Source organism: Phodopus roborovskii, unplaced genomic scaffold (genome assembly GCF_943737965.1).
Source record: "Phodopus roborovskii unplaced genomic scaffold, PHOROB, whole genome shotgun sequence".
Taxonomy (NCBI): domain Eukaryota; kingdom Metazoa; phylum Chordata; class Mammalia; order Rodentia; family Cricetidae; genus Phodopus; species Phodopus roborovskii.
Genome location: NW_026125820.1, coordinates 613140 through 630466, shown reverse-complemented (window position 1 = coordinate 630466; position 17327 = coordinate 613140). Strand labels below are relative to the sequence as shown.

Sequence of the window (17327 nt, the reverse complement as noted above, 5' to 3'; positions counted from 1 at the left end):
GGGAAGGAAGACACCTAACATCAGCCTCTTGCTTCCATACACCCACATACAAATATGCATACCACATACAACACTTATATGAGTCATTGAACATAGAGAGGTTGAGCTGGTGCATAACTGGATGCTTCACTCTAATGACTACTTTTCGTGGTAATGGAAGGCACTCTGCACACTACTGGAAGAGACAGGCAATCATTAATTTCTCCAAGCTACAAACCCTGAGACCTATAACAGTGACTTGCCTGCAAGTATAGTGGCACCAATGTTATGAGTAACCAATCACTTTCTAAAATTGTGTTTAAGGCTCAGTCCATGAGATAGAACACATATATGACACTGCTAAAATGTCCAGGAACATAAAACTAGATAGGACATGTAACTAGGAGGAAATACTATCATTCTGCTAGAAGAACACACCATTAATATGACTCTTGATGACATACTACTATATTCATAAATCAGCAACTTGCTCAGTCCTCATCAGAGAAGTTTCTTTCAGTAGATGAGAACTAACACAAAGATACCCACACCTGGACAACATGCAAAGAATGAGAAATTTTGGGTCAGTCCTAAATGTCTTCATCAAAGCCTTCACTTAAAGGATTATGGATCTATGTGGAGCAGGAGGCAGAAAGATTTTAAGAGCCAAAAGTAATGGATTATCTTCAAGGAAACAGTGTCTTCCAGATACATCAAGACCATTATACACATAAACTCGCAGAGATGGTGATGATAGCATGTTCAAGACCTGCACAGGTTCAAACTATATGGGATCTCAGCACTAACAGGGGGAGAGTAGACATGGGCTAAATCAGATGGGTAGAGAAATAGAAAGGATCTGGGAGGAACTGGGGTTGAAGAAAAATATGAGCAGAATATAATGTGTGAAAAAAAGATTTAATAAAATAGTTTTTAAAACACTGTCTTTACCAATTTCATTTCTTGAATTAATTTTACAAAGTCTTGTCTTATTCCTCACTGCAAGGACACTATCAGGATAAGGAAAATTCTTTTAACATATGTATTACTGTTTCATATAAATCTCATGATTTAGCTGTACCCTTTAATGTCATTAAATATGTTATTTCTTCAGTAAAAAAATACTATCTTTATCTTAAAAGTATATAGATTTCTAATGTGAGGAAAAATGGCATAATGCAGATGGTGGGTGATTGGGAGATCCTGGCCTCACAGTGGACTAAGACCTTGCCTCCTTCCCTGACAGAGTCAATAAAATCTATGGCTTCTTGAAAGTGGGAGCTAATGTCAGCTGTGTGGCTATCCTCCACAGGGATCCATTTGTAGTGTAGGTGGGTGGTGCAAGCCTCAGAGGTCCTGCATGAAACATTCAGAAGGGCTGTGATGTGCAGGTTGGCCAGGAACTCGAACTTGGGCGCATGGTAGGCACTTCCAAGTTAGAGGATTTCAACTGGGCTACCCTGGTCATAAGCTAGTTTGTAGGTGACACTAAAAACCGGCTTTCCACACTGGTTGAGGAGGCCTCTCTTACTTTCAATCTTCTCTTGTGAAACTGGCTTCTCATCCACACAGCACTCAGGATATTGCGAGAAGAAAGTCTCATATCCCCCTTTAAGAAAGTAGACCCGAGGGCTTGCGGGCAGTAGCGAGGTGAGCACGGCACACTGGGCGCTCTCCTCCCGTATCTTCTGCCAGTGGCTACTTGCCCTGGTTCAGCACGACCACCGCTGCCGCCCTCCTGCAGCAGCCAGGTGCACGCCACCTTGTCGGGCTGCACATATCGCGGAGACACCATGCAGTCCCAGCCTGCCACAACACCACTGAGTTGAGGTTGACATTGAGCGAGCAGTGCACGCTAGACTTAGAGAAGGCCAGGTAGGGCTGGCAGTCGAGCACCATGCAGCATGCCTTTGCCTCCTTGCAGAGCATCTTGGGCAGCTAGCGCCTGTCAAGCGAAGTGACCTTCATGCCAGCAGCCCGGAGCCACATGCCCCATAGCTGTTGAAGGCCCGCATGCCTGCGGCCTAGGACCAGCGGGCCACAAGGCTGGGCCATGGCCTTGGGAACTCAGTACGCTCAAGGGGCCCACAGATGCTCTCTCCAGGCACACTGCTCAAGGCTCAGCATCCAGCAGATCCAGCTTGGAGATCTGTTCACTGCCATTGCAAGCTCTCTTACACACCATTAAGTGGTTAGCAGAGCTCTTTAAAAGCCTTGAGATTTTTTTGCCGCTTATGTCGAGTCAGAAAACTTCCCTTAAAGGCTTAGGGTTAGGGTTAGGGTCAGGCAGTGAGTTATATCTGTGGTCTTTGATAGAGTTGAAGACAGATAGTTACAGTTATGGTGATAGTTTTCCCTAGATAGGATTAAAGATAAGTTACATATAGGACTTTAGACTCACAAAGATAGGATGATGGAATACTTTCTTTAAATCTTGCTAAATGTTAATAGACTGAACATTGTTAACGATGGTTCTTATTTGATAACTGTTTTGTTATATATTTTACTATGTTAAGGTTAAACACCCCCCCCCCTTTTTTTTTTAAATTTTAGACAGAAAAGAGGAGATGATGGGAGATGTCATTCTGTAAACAAGTTTCCTGTATTGGTTAATAAATAAAGCACTGTTGGCCAATAGGAAAGCAGGATAGGTGGGACTAGGAGACAAGGAGGATTCCAGGAAGGAGTAGGGGGAGATTCAAGATGTAAGAAGAACGCCAGCCCCTCTCTTCGGTAATAAGAGATTACATGGAAATACTTAGAGTAATAGAAATGGGTTAATATTTAAGACAGAGCTAGCTGATAAGTAACAGGCCTACAGAATTATATCTAATACAGTGTCTCAGTTTGTTAATTGGGTTTGGCACGGTGGTGGAACCAGACCGGCAGGAAAAACCTTCTCATAACAAGGCAGTTTATCTTGTTTTGATTTTAGCTAACCCTTTTAGTTAGCCTTTTTAGTTAACCATTCAAGAAGTATAATTTACTAATTATACATTTATCAAAGTGACAAAAACCCTAATTAAAAAAAACATAACAACATGATTTTAGAAACAGCATAGGATTTGGATAAAAACTTATAGGAAATAATTCAAAGTAGCTTCTGAGTGCATCCAATGCCAGTAAAGAACAGATCTGCATTGCAACCCATGGCATCTGATCCAGTTTATGTTATTCATTTACCGAAGGAAACTATTTGCAAACAAATAAATTGCAACAATATTATGAGCCCAAGATCCTAACTGTCTTCAAGGGCATGGAAATTAATTTTAAAAAATTAGGACATTTCAAGTATAAGAAGAGGCAAGCATGTCTCCATTCTTGTCACATCCAAAGGAAAACTTACATTAAACAGTACAATAAAAAAAATCAATAATGCAACAGCTCAGAGAGAATGCACCAGCTCAAGGTGAGCTCAACAAACTTCCAGCTGTGAATTTGACTAAGCAAGAGGATAAATTAGAAATGAAATGAATTGTTAAAGGAAATATACAGATGCATATGAAACATATAACTCTAAAACTGACTTTCTATTTGGTAAGTATATTAATCATAATTGCTATTAAATGTTGAACCTAAAAAAAAGCCTGTATCACATGAAAACAACAAAATTAAAAGCATTCAATTACACTGGATACTGGCAGATCTGAACTTATTGAAAGCTTTAAGAAGGGAGTTAAACTTCAGAGAAGGGAAGAAGAGGAATGTTTCTAGAAAAAGGATTTATAAAACTATTTGTATGGCATTACTAAGAAGGTCACACCTGGACAGGTGACCATAACTACTGACTTTAAAAAGAATGTGGTGAAGTTGGGTGCCCAGCATCTAATTGTGTGGAGGAGCTCTGTCTGGTAAGCAAAGTTAGCTATAAACAACCCAAGAAGGGAATGGAGTGTGTGTGTGTGTGTGTGTGTGTGTGTGTGTGTGTGTGTGTGTGTGTGTGAGTAAGTGTGTATGTGTATTAGTATGTGCAAGTGTTCAAGTGTGAGTGTTTGTGGGTGGGTCATCAACAGATGAGAAGAGAAGCATATAATTAGTATAAATTGCATAATAGGATATGCAAAGGTTTTGTAAGAAAACAAGGAAACTTCAGATAAACATAAATGAGTTGGGAGTCCAAAGTCAGAAAGCTGGAATAAACAGAACAGGCAATTTCCACCAAGAAGAAATAAAATAAAACAATAGGAAACAAAACACAATAAGAACAAAAATTAATGCAAAAATCTCAACAGAGGGAGTGAAAGGAATAACAAGTATTGAAATCAAATTAGAACACAGAGATGAAGCAAAAACACCACTGTGTCATGAAACAAAAACTACAAAGGAGGCTGGATGTAGTGCTACATGCTTTTAATCTCTCTCCTCTCCCCCCCTCTCTCTCTTTCTCTCTCTCTCTACACGTGTGCACGCACACATGCACGCACACACATACACAGTGCCAGTGAAACAGACAAGGCACAGGATGCAAACACCAGTATTCTCAGAAAAAATGAACAGCAGTGAAGCAATGATCAAACAGCCAAACTATGAAATAACGAAAAAAATATGAGTGTTCAGACCAAAGGAGCTCACCAAACACCAGGCAGTTATAATGAGGAGAAAAACAAAACCAAACACACTTGATTATATAAAAGCTATCACATCTTATAGAAGCTATAGGTCTTAAGTTACAGGCTTAAGATAGCAGAGAAGGTAATTTACTTAAAGGCACATGCTGCATTAAAACTAGCATTATACAATGCCTAGATAACAGAAAAGTCATGCCAAGAATGTAAAACTTTAATATGTACGCTTGTAATAACATCAACAAATGAGCAGAGAGTCTGGCCGGCTGGCTGACGGGAGGGCTTTCAGAAGCTCTTCTTTCTAACCTTCAATAACAGGACTTTCTGCCTTCTATTTCACTACATCAGTTTTGTTAATGGTTTGGTTTGGTTTGGTTTGGTTTGGTTTGGTTTGGTTTGGTTTGGTTTGGTTTGGTTTTCTTTTCTTTTGCAAGCACTAGGAATTTAATTTAGAGTCTCGGACATGTTCTTCCAGCTTTTGGAACAAAATGGCCCAGATTTTCATTTTGTACTATAATACACGAGTCCCTGTGTCAAGGAAAAGAAACTTGAATCTGAAACTAAGAAGCAAAATCCCTTTGTTCTCTTTTTCTAATGTATATGATTACAAAACATTTTCTTGATTTTTTCTTTTTAGTGATCATTTTTATTTAAGTATTTATGATTGAACATTAATTGGAACTTTTACTCTTAAAAATAATGTACTGGGGCTAGGGAAGTAGTTCTTTTGGTGAAGTTTTTACTGTACAGGAATGAGGATATGAGTTTGGATGCCCAGCATTTCTATTAAAAGCCTGGCATTGCTGTGCCTGTAAGTCCAACCTGTAAGGAAGTGGAGACAGAAGGTTTGCTGCCTAGTCCACCTACCCAATGGTGAGCTCCAGGTTGAGTGAGACACCATCTCAAAAGACAGTGGAGACCACTGAGGGAGATACCTGTGTCTGCTTCTGGCCTCCTCAGGAGCATGCATGGACATGTGCACCTAGACACCACATACCATGTGTGCACACACAGACACATGTGTGTGCACACACACACGCACACACACACACACACACACACACACACACACACACCAGAATTGGAAGAAAACATCAAACAGCATATGTTTAAATCCTTATGTGTTTAATGAATACCTCATTATTATAAATTATGTTCTTTGAAAGTGTAGCTGCAGAATAAAAGAAATGAATTTTCATGCTCTCAATGTTTTACATGGTTAGTCTTGTAAAATATTCACATCAGTGTACAATATAAATGAAAACGTCTGAGGGCAACACTTTCCCTATACACTTCCAATACCAGTTTCTCTCTCTGTCTCTCTAAGGTATTCACAACACAAAATGAACCACATTAAATAGAACAATTTACTCAGTAGCATTTACACATGCATGTGTGTTTGTATGTCTGTGTGTGTGCATGTGTGTGTGTGCACCAGACTTTGTGGCAGCACCTTTATCTGCTAAGTCTTTTTGTCAGCTTTAGTTTAATATTTTTAAAAGTTTTTGTAGCTTACAATCATACAGAAACTGTAATGTTTTTATTTACTTTTAAGTTTTGTTATTTGCTAAAGTAGGGCTATAGGATATGTTTCTTTTAATAGTTAATTAGATTATTTAAAAGCAAACATTTGGAGCAAGCAAGATGGTTCAGTAAGTAAAGACACTTGCCATTGAGCCTGACTAATTTCAATCCTTGACCTTAATTTGATCCCTGGTGAAAGGATACCTCGAAGTTGTCCTTAACCTCCACAAATAAATAAATAAATGTAAGCATTTGACAAGTGTTGTGATACATCACAACATTTGGGAGATGGAAACAGAAGGAAGGATTAGAAATTCAAGGTCATTCTTAGCTACATAGAACATTTAAGAGAAACCTAGGCCACATGACATTTCTGTCATCCCCTCCTGCCATGACAAAAAAGTCAACATTTAAATGTAGGCCATTTTTTGGGGCCTCTGTTTAATACACTTACCCAGACTATGATTATTAGGGAGATCTCCCATCCTGGGTTGTATTCACTCACAGTAGAATCTAAGAACAAATGTGAGGTGGTGGTTGACAGTCCAATCATATCCAAGCCTAGCAACCACAACAGAATGCTGTCTTTATTTGTTCCTTATTAGTCTAGCCTAAGTACATTTTTTCTCATCAGGCCAGGGGCAGATGAGCAGCTTAGTTAGTGTGGTGGCAATTAAAATGAAGCCCAGCACATTGACCCTAAGGGAGTACTGAACTGCACAAGTTTCTATGAACTCTTATTAGCCTAATAGTTTTTCAGTTAGTTTTTGTGAGTGTTCTAGATAGATGATGCTATAAAATGGCAACAGTTATATCCTGTCCTTGCTTTATAATATTTACTACTTATGCTGCATTTTATTATATTTTAATCTCCAACCCCAGTTAAATGGTGATGTCAGTTGTCCGCCTTGTTCGTAGCCTGAGTTAGACTTCCCTTCAGCAGTTCATTATTAAATACCATGTTAATGTTCCTCATCATTTCCACGTGGAGTCTTTCCAAAGGCTCGTGGCCAGGTCTCAAGCTCTGGTGAACTTGAGCATGGGAACTGCCACACAGACAAACAATAACACAAGGAAATACAAAACCAGAAAACTTTCATTTTGTTAAACTTTAGGACAGGGTCATTACCAGTTACAACTATGTGACCAAATTCCTGTTTTGTTTCTCTAAGCAAGAGTCAATCTAGGAGAGGTGGGACTGCCAAACAAAATAGTTATTTTAATTTTATCTTATATTTTATGTTTTTGTTATTTTAAAGGGAATAACAGTAGTTTATAGTAACCAAAGAGAGGGCAATGAGCACTTATTCAATTGTCAAAGAATACATTTTCAATTAAAGAACTTATAGTAATTACATAAATAAACATTTAGACTTTTGCTAGAGTATGACAGATTTTAAGAATTAGCACTAATATTTTAATCATTTTTCATGTTGAATGTATTGCACAGTTGGGCATGATGACACATATCTGCAGACTCAGCACATGAGGCGGCTAAGTAAGGAAAGATTCCTTTGTGTTTGGAGCAAGTCTGGGCTACACAGTGAGCCTCAGGCCAGTAGGAACTATATAGCAAAACCCTATTTCAAACAAAACAATTTGTTTGACAGTTCTAGGAAACATTTTACATACTATATGCATCTTAATGGGGTGAACAACCATCTATACTGCTCAGGGAAAAGATGGCCAGAGATGAAAGATGGCTTTGTGAGTGAGTCATTACCAGTAAGATCAATAAGTAGATGATGTCTATCTTATTCACTGTAATATCACCAGAGACTGGTACATGGTAAGTGCTCAATAAAAATTTCATGAATTAATTGATTCAAAAATGTATAGGGCACTTCCCTGAAATCAGGTTACCATGGAATGGTTATTATAGAATTCAGATTTAAAGTTATATAGTAACGTTGTGAAGGATTAATAGGAAACTACTATTTATTTGGTGCCTGGCAGAAAGTAATGCTGCTTAGAATGCTAAGATTTTACTATACTTTAATTCTATAACTATTATTAATAGGGGTTATTATTATTATATTCTCATGGTCTCTTTGTTAGCCTGTCATGGTATTCAGATACACTGGGCAACTTGCACAAAGTCATGAAAACTGGACTTTTTTTTTTTTTGAAAACTGGACTTTAAATCTAGTCCTCTTTCCGTCTAACTGGGGTGCCTGCTACATTTACTCTCTTTTGTCATTGTGTTTATTGCTCATGATATGTCTCCTTTGAGGGATTCTGTTGCTATTAGATTAGTCATTTTTCTAGTTTTCTGTATCTACATCCTGGTGCTTTGATCATGGTAAGTTCTCAAATAGTTATTGAATGAATGAATGAATGAAGTCCCTCTGCAATATTAAAGGTAAGTTGACCTAAAAATGAGGTTGCTAGTGTCTTAAGTATTTGTCCCATGTCCATGTCTCTCTTGTATCCCCACCTTTACTTCACAACAAAATTTCTACATTGAAAGCGTGTCCCCAGTGTGAAGGTGCTTGGAAGTGGGGTCTTTGAGATGTGATTAAGAAAAGATCCCATAAGAATGGGATTGGTACCCTTACAGCACAAGTTACAGGCAGCTCCAACACCAAGAAGAAGAGAGTTGTCCATGGAGGGAAGCAGGTCCCTTACTAAACTATGAATGTGATGAAAACTTGATCCTGGGAATTTTAGCTTACAGAATTATACAAAACAAATTTCTGTTGTTTACAAACCATCCAGGCTGTTGTAGTTTGTTCTACTAACCCACACAGATTAAGACAACATTTTATAAAGAGCCACAGATTAATGAAGAGAGCTTGCAGGCTAGGGTTTACAAGTTCGTGGTTACTTTGTTCTAGTCTCCTGTTTCCTTAGAAACCTGTTCTTCATTGTTTTTAACTGTGGTGTTGTTCTTATGGAAGATACCTTTCAAAGCTTTTCTACTTTTTCTAGAATAACAAAATACAGGTATATAAAAGGTCACATTCAAACAAAGCATTGACCAGAAAACAGAAGATATTGGATTCAAGGGTTTTTTTTTGTTTTGTTTTGTTTTGTTTTGTTTTGTTTTGTTTTTTTTTTTGTAAGTGTATTTACACCAGGGCCTTCTTAAAGTGGTGGGTTTAGGGGAGTGTATGGGTGTGGGAGGATTTATTCTGTGGTACTTTCAAATTAAAATGAGCCAACTGTTTAAAAAATTTTATACTGAGCAAAAGAAATGAGATGGAACAAAACAACTTCCCTGTCATGATTTAACAAACAATTTGAGGTCCACGATCTACCCATAAGTCATGCTTTAAGATGTTTATTGGTATTTTCAATGGCATAGTAAGTGCTGTGGTATGTCATGATAATAATCAGTACAAACGTACACACTCAGGCCACACTTTGTGGCACATTCCTATAATCCCATCCCTTGGGAGGTATTGGAATATGGTCCAAGAATGGAGTTAAATGTTTGTGGAAAAAAACTCCAAGAAAACAAGACAGGAGTCTCATGACCTCTGTTTCTTCAAAAGCATAAAATTGTTCTTAGAATATGCATCTGTGCCTCTTCCAGATATAGCAGATAGGAATAAGTTTACATTAGATTATTCATTACAACTGGCTACTGATATTTATTTATATGACTCTATGGAAAAGCATAATAGGATACCTTACTCCCATGACTATTAAGCCTCTGATGCTCTGAATAAAGTTGGCTATTGCATGAAAATTTAGTCTATCTCATTTTGAGAGTCCACTGTCTCAGGTTCACACTGCCAATTAGAGTGGTAAGTAGGGAAGGAAAACAGAAAGAGTAAGAATTCAAGCTCAAGGCCAGAGTTGCTACACAGTGAGTTTGAAGTCAAACTGGGATACATGAGAACTAATTTTTTAAGTATATAATTCAATAACACCCACATGTGGTGGGGGTATAAATTGAATGTCACAGGATGTTTACAAACTGGGGGCAACTTTCTATTCATCTTTATGTCAGACATAGTTCTGTTAGGGAAATATGACACATCCAATGTAAGTATCAGAAGAGTAAACTACTTGTAGAACTGTGAGAGGGAGGGTGGATATGGAGTAGCAATTAGAGAACAGACAGCAGAGAGATCCGCCTATCTCTGCAGGTCCACTCGGAGTTCCTGCAGGCAAGATCCTTGACCCCCGAATCCTGGCCTCTGCCAAAGAACGAGATCTCAGCTGGAGAGCGCCAGTTTCCAGTGAGATCCCACTACCCTGCAAAACCTTCTCAAGTTCCAGCTCAGCCCTAGTCCTCTTCAGCCAGCTATTGGCCAGAGGTGAGTCTGTGCCCAATCGGGGCTGCCTGTCCCCTACAACTCTTTTCCCCCCTCCCCCACCTGAACTCCCTGGGTTGGCCCCTGATCCTGCTGCTCCTGTCTCCAGTCCCCATCCAGAGCACCCTTGGAGCTCTGATACATCCCCACCCATCCCCACCGCCAGCCTACCCCCCCTACCCTGTGCCCTACCCCACCCATGGTCCTGTAGCTCTGCTTGAGCACTGGGACAGAGGGTGGAGCCAACAGTCCACCCTACTTCAGAGATTTCTCGGAGCAACTCTGAACAAAGGAGACCTGACTATCCACACGGGACCACCTGTAATTTCCACCGGCTTGGTCTCTGACCCTGCCTCCAGTCCTCTGCTGGAGTCCCGGGCCCCTCCCAGAGATCCACCTATCTCTGCGGGTCCACATGGAGTTCCTGCTGGCAAGATCCTTGACCCCCAAATCCTGGCCTCTGCCAAAAAACCAGGTCTCAGCTGGAGAGCGCCAGTTACCAGTGAGATCCCACTACCCTGCAAAACCTTCTCAAGTTCCAGCTCAGCCCTAGTCCTCTTCCGCCAGCTATTGGCCAGAGCTATTGGCCAGAGGACCACTGTGAGTACCTGCTGGCATCTTCTTCTGGATCCTCATACTTGACCCCATCCCTGGATCCCTGTCTGCGGAAAAACCTCCTAGACAATTTGGACCACACAGAGCTACAGATATTGAATCTCAGACCCACATAAGCCCATCGGGGAAGTACCATAGAGAGAAGGAAGAGACACCACCAACACCTACTGGAAGAAACTATGGGAAGAAGGCAATACAAGAGAACACCTAACAACAGAAAGACAAACATGACACCACCAGAATCTAAGGAATCTACACCAACTAGAATGGAACAAAACAACAAAGCAGAGGAAGCAGAAGGGTACTACTTAAAAATTACAATCATAAAAATGATAGAGGCCCTCAAAGAAGATGTGAGAAAATCCCTTAAAGAAATGGAGGAAAAAACAAACAAAAAAGTGGAAGAAATGAACAAATTCCTTAAGGAAAATACAGAAAGCCAAGAAAAGACAATTAACCAGGTGAAGGAAACTGTTCAAGACTTGAAAACTGAAATTGAGAAAATAAAGACAACACAAACGGAGGAAGGCTGGAAATTGAAAAGCTGGGCAAAAAATCGGAAACTCCGGACACAAGCATAACCAATAGAATACAAGAGATGGAAGAGAGAATCTCAGGCGCAGAAGATAAACTAGAAGAAATAGATTCATCGACCAAAGAAAATCATAAATCCAACAAATCCTTAACACAAAACATCCAGGAAATGTGGGACACCATGAAAAGGCCAAACCTAAGAATAATAGGCATAGACGAAGGTGAGGAAGCCCAGCTCAAAGGTGCCAAAAACATATTCAACAAAATCATCGAGGAAAACTTTCCAAATCTGAAGAAGGACATGCCCATGAAAGTACAAGAAGCATACCGAACCCCAAATAGGCTGGACCAAAGAAAAAGACCCCTCGACATATAATAATCAAAACACCTAGCATACAGAATAAAGAAAGAATATTAAGAGCAGCTAAGGAAAAAGGACAGGTAACATATAAAGGCAGACCTATCAAAATTACACCTGACTTCTCCATGGAAACCCTCAAGGCCAGAAGGTCCTGGAAAGATGTTCTAAAAGTATTAAGAGAACACGGATGCCATCCTAGGCTACTATATCCAGCAAAACTCTCAATCACTATAGATGGAGAGAATAAGATATTTAATGACAAAACCAGATTTTCCCAATATGTATCAACAAATCCAGCCCTACAGAAAGTATTGGAAGGAAAACTCCAACCCAAGGAAGGTAACTACGCCCACAAAAATGTAGGCAACAGATAATCCAACTACACCAGAAACCTAGGGTGAAGCAGAACAAATATATTCACAATACCACTGCCAACAACAAACCTAAACCAAACAAGCATCAACAATCAATGGTCCTTACTCACCCTCAACATTAATGGTCTTAATTCACCTATAAAAAGGCACAGGCTAACAGAATGGATACAAAGACAGAATCCATCCTTCTGCTGCATACAAGAAACACATCTAAGCTTCAAAGATAGACATTACCTCAGGGTAAAGGGTTGGGAAAAGATTTTCCAATCAAATGGAAATAAGAAGCAAGCAGGCGTAGCTATCCTAATATCTAACAAGTTAGACTTCAAACCAAAATTAGTCAAAAGAGATGAAGGCGGTCATTTCATATTAATCTCAGGAGAAATCAATCAACACAAAGTCTCAATTCTGAACATCTATGCCCCTAATACAAAGTTACCCACATTCGTAAAAGAAACACACTAAAACTCAAAGCTCATATAAAACCTCACACACTTATAGTGGGAGACCAATACATGACTCTCAACACTAGACAGGACCACAAATCAGAAACTCAACAAAGAAACAAAAGAATTAACAGAAGTTATGTCTCAACTGGGGTTAACAGACATCTATAGAACATTCCATCCAAAGACAAAAGAATATACCTTCTCTGCTCCACATGGAACCTTCTCTAAAATCGACCATATAACAAACCTCAACACATACAAGAGAATAGGAATAGTCCCCTGTATCTTATAGGTCCACCATGCTTTAAAATTGGAATTCAACAACAATACAAATCGCAGAAAACCTGCAAACTCATGGAAACTGAACAATGTGCAATTGCACCACTCCTGGGTCAAAGAAGAAATAAAGAAAGAAATTAAAGATTTTCTAATATTTAACGAGAATGAGGATACAACATACCCGAATTTATGGGACACCTTGAAAGCAGTGCTACGAGGGAAGTTCATTGCACTAAGTGCCCATACGAAGAAAACACAGGATAGTCACATAAGAGAATTAACAGCCCAACTGAAAACCTTAGAACAGAGAGATGCAAATTCACCCCGCAGGAGTAGACTCCAGGAAATAATCAAGTTCAGGGCTGAAATCAACAAAATAGAAACCAGGAAAACAATACAAAAAAATCAATGCAACAAAGAGTTGGTTTTTTGAGAAAATCAACAAGATAGACAAACCTTTATCCAAATTAACGAAAAAGCAGATACAGAACATGCAAAATAACAAAATCAGAAACGAAAAGGGGAACATACCAACAGACACAGAGGAAATCCAGACAATTTTCAGGTCATACTTTGAAAATCTGTATTCCACAAAAATTGAAAATTCAAAGGAAATGGATAAGTTTCTGGATAACTATCACTTACCAAAATTAAATCAAGAATAGACAAACAACTAAAATAGACCTATAACCCGCAATGAAATAGAAGCAGTCATCGAAAGCCTTCCAACCAAAAAAAGTCCAGGGCCAGATGGATTCAGTGCAGAATTCTACCAGACATTCAAGGAAGAACTAATACCACTACTCCTCAAACTGTTCCACAAGATAGAAACAGAAGGTTCATTGCCAAACTCTTTTTATGAGGCCACAAAAACTTTGGTACCCAAGCCTCACAAAGACACAACTAAGAAAGAAAACTACAGACCAATATCCCTGATGAACATCAATGCAAAAATACTCAATAAAATACTGGCAAACCGAATTCAAGAATACATCAGAGAAATCATCCACCATGACCAAGTAGGCTTCATACCTGGAATGCAGAGATGGTTTAACATACGAAAATCTATCAACGTGATCCACCATATAAACAAACAGAAAAACAAAAACCATATGATTATATCCCTAGATGCGGAAAAAGCCTTCGACAAAATTCAACACCCTTTCATGATAAAGGTCTTGGAGAGGTCAGGGATAACAGGAACATACCTAAACATAATAAGAGCAATATACAGCAAACCAACTGCCAATATCAAACTGAATGGAGAGAAACTTAAGCCAATTCCTCTAAAATCAGGAACAAGACAAGGCTGTCCTCTCTCTCCATATCTCTTCAATATCGTACTAGAAGTTCTAGCTAATGCTATAAGAAAACAAAAGGAGATCAAGGGGATCCAAATTGGAAAGGAAGAAGTCAAACTGTCTCTATTTGCAGATAATATGATAGTTTACATAAGCAACCCAATAAACTCTACCAGGGAACGCCTACAGCTGATAAACACCTTCAGCAAACTAGCAGGATACAAGATAAACTCAAAAAAATCAGTAGCCCTATTTTGTTCAGACGACAAAGAGGCAGAGAAAGAAATCAGAGAAACATCACCCTTTACAATAGTCACAAGCAACATAAAGTATTTTGGTGTAATGCTTACCAAACAAGTAAAAGATGTATATAATAAGAACTTTGTAGCTCTGAAGAAAGAAATTAAAGAAGATACCAGAAAATGGAAAGATCTCCCATGCTCTTGGATAGGTAGGATAAACATAGTAAAAATGGCAATCTTGCCAAAAGCAATCTACAGATTTAATGCAATCCCCATTAAAATCCCACCACAATTCTTCACCGACCTTGAAAGGATAATAATCAACTTTATATGGAAAAACAAAAGACCCAGGATAGCCAAAACAACCCTATACAAAAAAAAAAAAAAAAAAAAAAAAAAAAAAAAAAAACTTCAGGAGGCATCACCATTCCTGACTTTAAGCTCTACTACAGAGCTATAGTTCTGAAAACAGCCTGGTATTGGCATAAAAATAGACAGGTAGACCAATGGAATCGAATTGAAAATCCTGATATTAACCCACACACCTATGAACACCTGATTTTCAATAAAACAGCTAAAATTATACAATGGGGTGAAGACAGCATCTTCAACAAATGGTGCTGGCACAATTGGATGAGGGTGTGTAGAAGACTGCAGATAGGCCCATGTCTGTCGCCATGCACAAAACTCAAGTCCAAATGGATCAAAGACCTCAACATCAATCCAGCCACATTGAACCTCTTAGAAGAGAAAGTAGGAGGTACCCTTGAACAAATTGGTATAGGAGACCGCTTCTTGAACATAACTCCAGGGGCACAGACACTGAGAGCAACAATTAATAAATGGGACCTCTTCAAACTTAGAAGCTTCTATAAGGCAAAGGACACAGTCAACAAGACCAAAAGGCAGCCCACTGACTGGGAAAAGATTTTCACCAATCCTATATCCGACACAGGGCTGATCTCCAAAATACACAAAGAACTCAAGAAACTAGTCAACAAAACACCAAATAACCCTATTAAAAAAATGGGGTACAGAACTGAAGAAAGAATTCTCAATGGAGGAAATAAAAAAGGCTGAAAGACACTTAAGAAAATGCTCCACATCCTTAGCTATCAGGGAAATGCAAATCAAAACAACTTTGAGATACCATCTTACCTCTGCCAGAATGGCTAAAATTAGAAACACTAGTGATGACTTATGTTGGAGAGGATGTGGAGAAAATGGAACACTCCTCCACTGCTGGTGGGAGTGCAAACTCATACAGCCATTTTGGAGATCAGTATGGCGGTTCCTCAGGAAAATGGGAATTAGTTTACCACAGGACCCGGCAATCCCCCTCTTAGGCATATACGCAAAGGATTCACATCCATGCAACAAAGACATCTGTTCAACAATGTTCATAGCAGCACTATTTGTAATAGCAAGAACCTGGAAGCAACCTAGATGCCCCTCAATTGAAGAATGATTAATGAAGATGTGGCACATCTACACAATGGAATACTACTCTGCAGAAAAAAATAATGGTATCTTGAAATTCGCAGGCAAGTGGATGGCACTTGAAGAAACCATTCTGAATGAGGTAACCCAGTCACAAAAAGAGGAACACAGTATGTACTCATTCATATATGGATTTTAGACCTAGGTCAAAGGATCACCGGCCTATAATTCACATCACCAGACAAACTAGGATACAAGGTGTATTCTAAGAGATTCATATAAAGTCCCTCACAGAACTGGGAAGGGACAAGTCCCCCAGAGCTCAGGTGAAGTGTGGGGAACAGCGAATGGAGAGAGAAGTAGGAGAAAATGAGGGGGAGGAGAGGAAGGCATATGCGACCAGGAGGATTGAGCCTGGTTAGGAATGGAAGATAGGAAAGAGAGAGAGAGAGACAGAGACAGAGAGAGAGAACATAAAAGAGGGAGCCAATATTGGTTTGAAGAGAAAATTGAACACAAAGAAAGGTCTAGAGAACTACAAGACTGCTCCCAACTAACAATCTCAGCTTCCCTGGAAAGGCTATCATAAATGCCCTTCCCGGAGAGTGAGATCAACAACTATCTTCTCCATGGAGCCCTCAACTAATGCCTGTTGAAAATAGGAGCAAACACCCATACATAAACACTGAGTTGAACTAGAACCCAGAAGCAGATGGAGAGGACAAGACCATGTGGCAGAAGCACATAGAGACAGCTTAGCTCAACAAGGAGGAGCTAACGGCCACTAGACTGATAGCTGGGAAGCCAGCATGGGAGTGACTCAGGCCCCCCTGAATATGGGTCTCAGCCAGAAGGACTGAGCAGTCTAAGGGACCTCAGACAGTGGAGCCAGGATGTATCCCTGGTGCACAAAATGACCTTGTGGACACATCTCCCATGGAGGAATAACTGCCTTAACCTAGAGACAGGAAAGAAGCCCTAGTCCCTACTTCACAGGGCCTGTCAGATCTACATGACCCCAACTGGATGGCATTGCCCTACATATGGAATTGGGGTGGGGGGATGGGAGGGGAGTGTGGTTAGGGTGCATGTGAGAGGACTGAGAGGGTAAAAGGGAGGGAAGGACGGAAGAAGGGAGGGAGGGAGGGAGAGAGGGAGGGAGGGAGAGGGAACTGGGATCGACATGTAAAATAATAAATTAAATTAAAAAAAATGCTTTGACTCCAAAATTTAAGTTGAAGGACAAGTTACTGGGGAAAAGGATTTCTATTTTTGTTTCCACAGAAAATGAAAAGATGTGGATTCCTTCCAGACTATTGTGGTTTGATCACGCCAGACCGCCTGAAACAGAGTACAAGCTGATCCTAAAACAGCTGGACAATACAGCCCTACAGACTAC

At 39.7% G+C, this 17327-nt stretch overlaps 1 pseudogene; it reads right to left on the bottom strand.

The window, feature by feature from the left end:
• Window positions 1-1109: 1109 nt before the first annotated feature.
• Window positions 1110-17327, bottom strand: part of LOC127217758 (dual specificity protein phosphatase 5-like) — a 91039-nt pseudogene continuing 74821 nt past the window's right edge.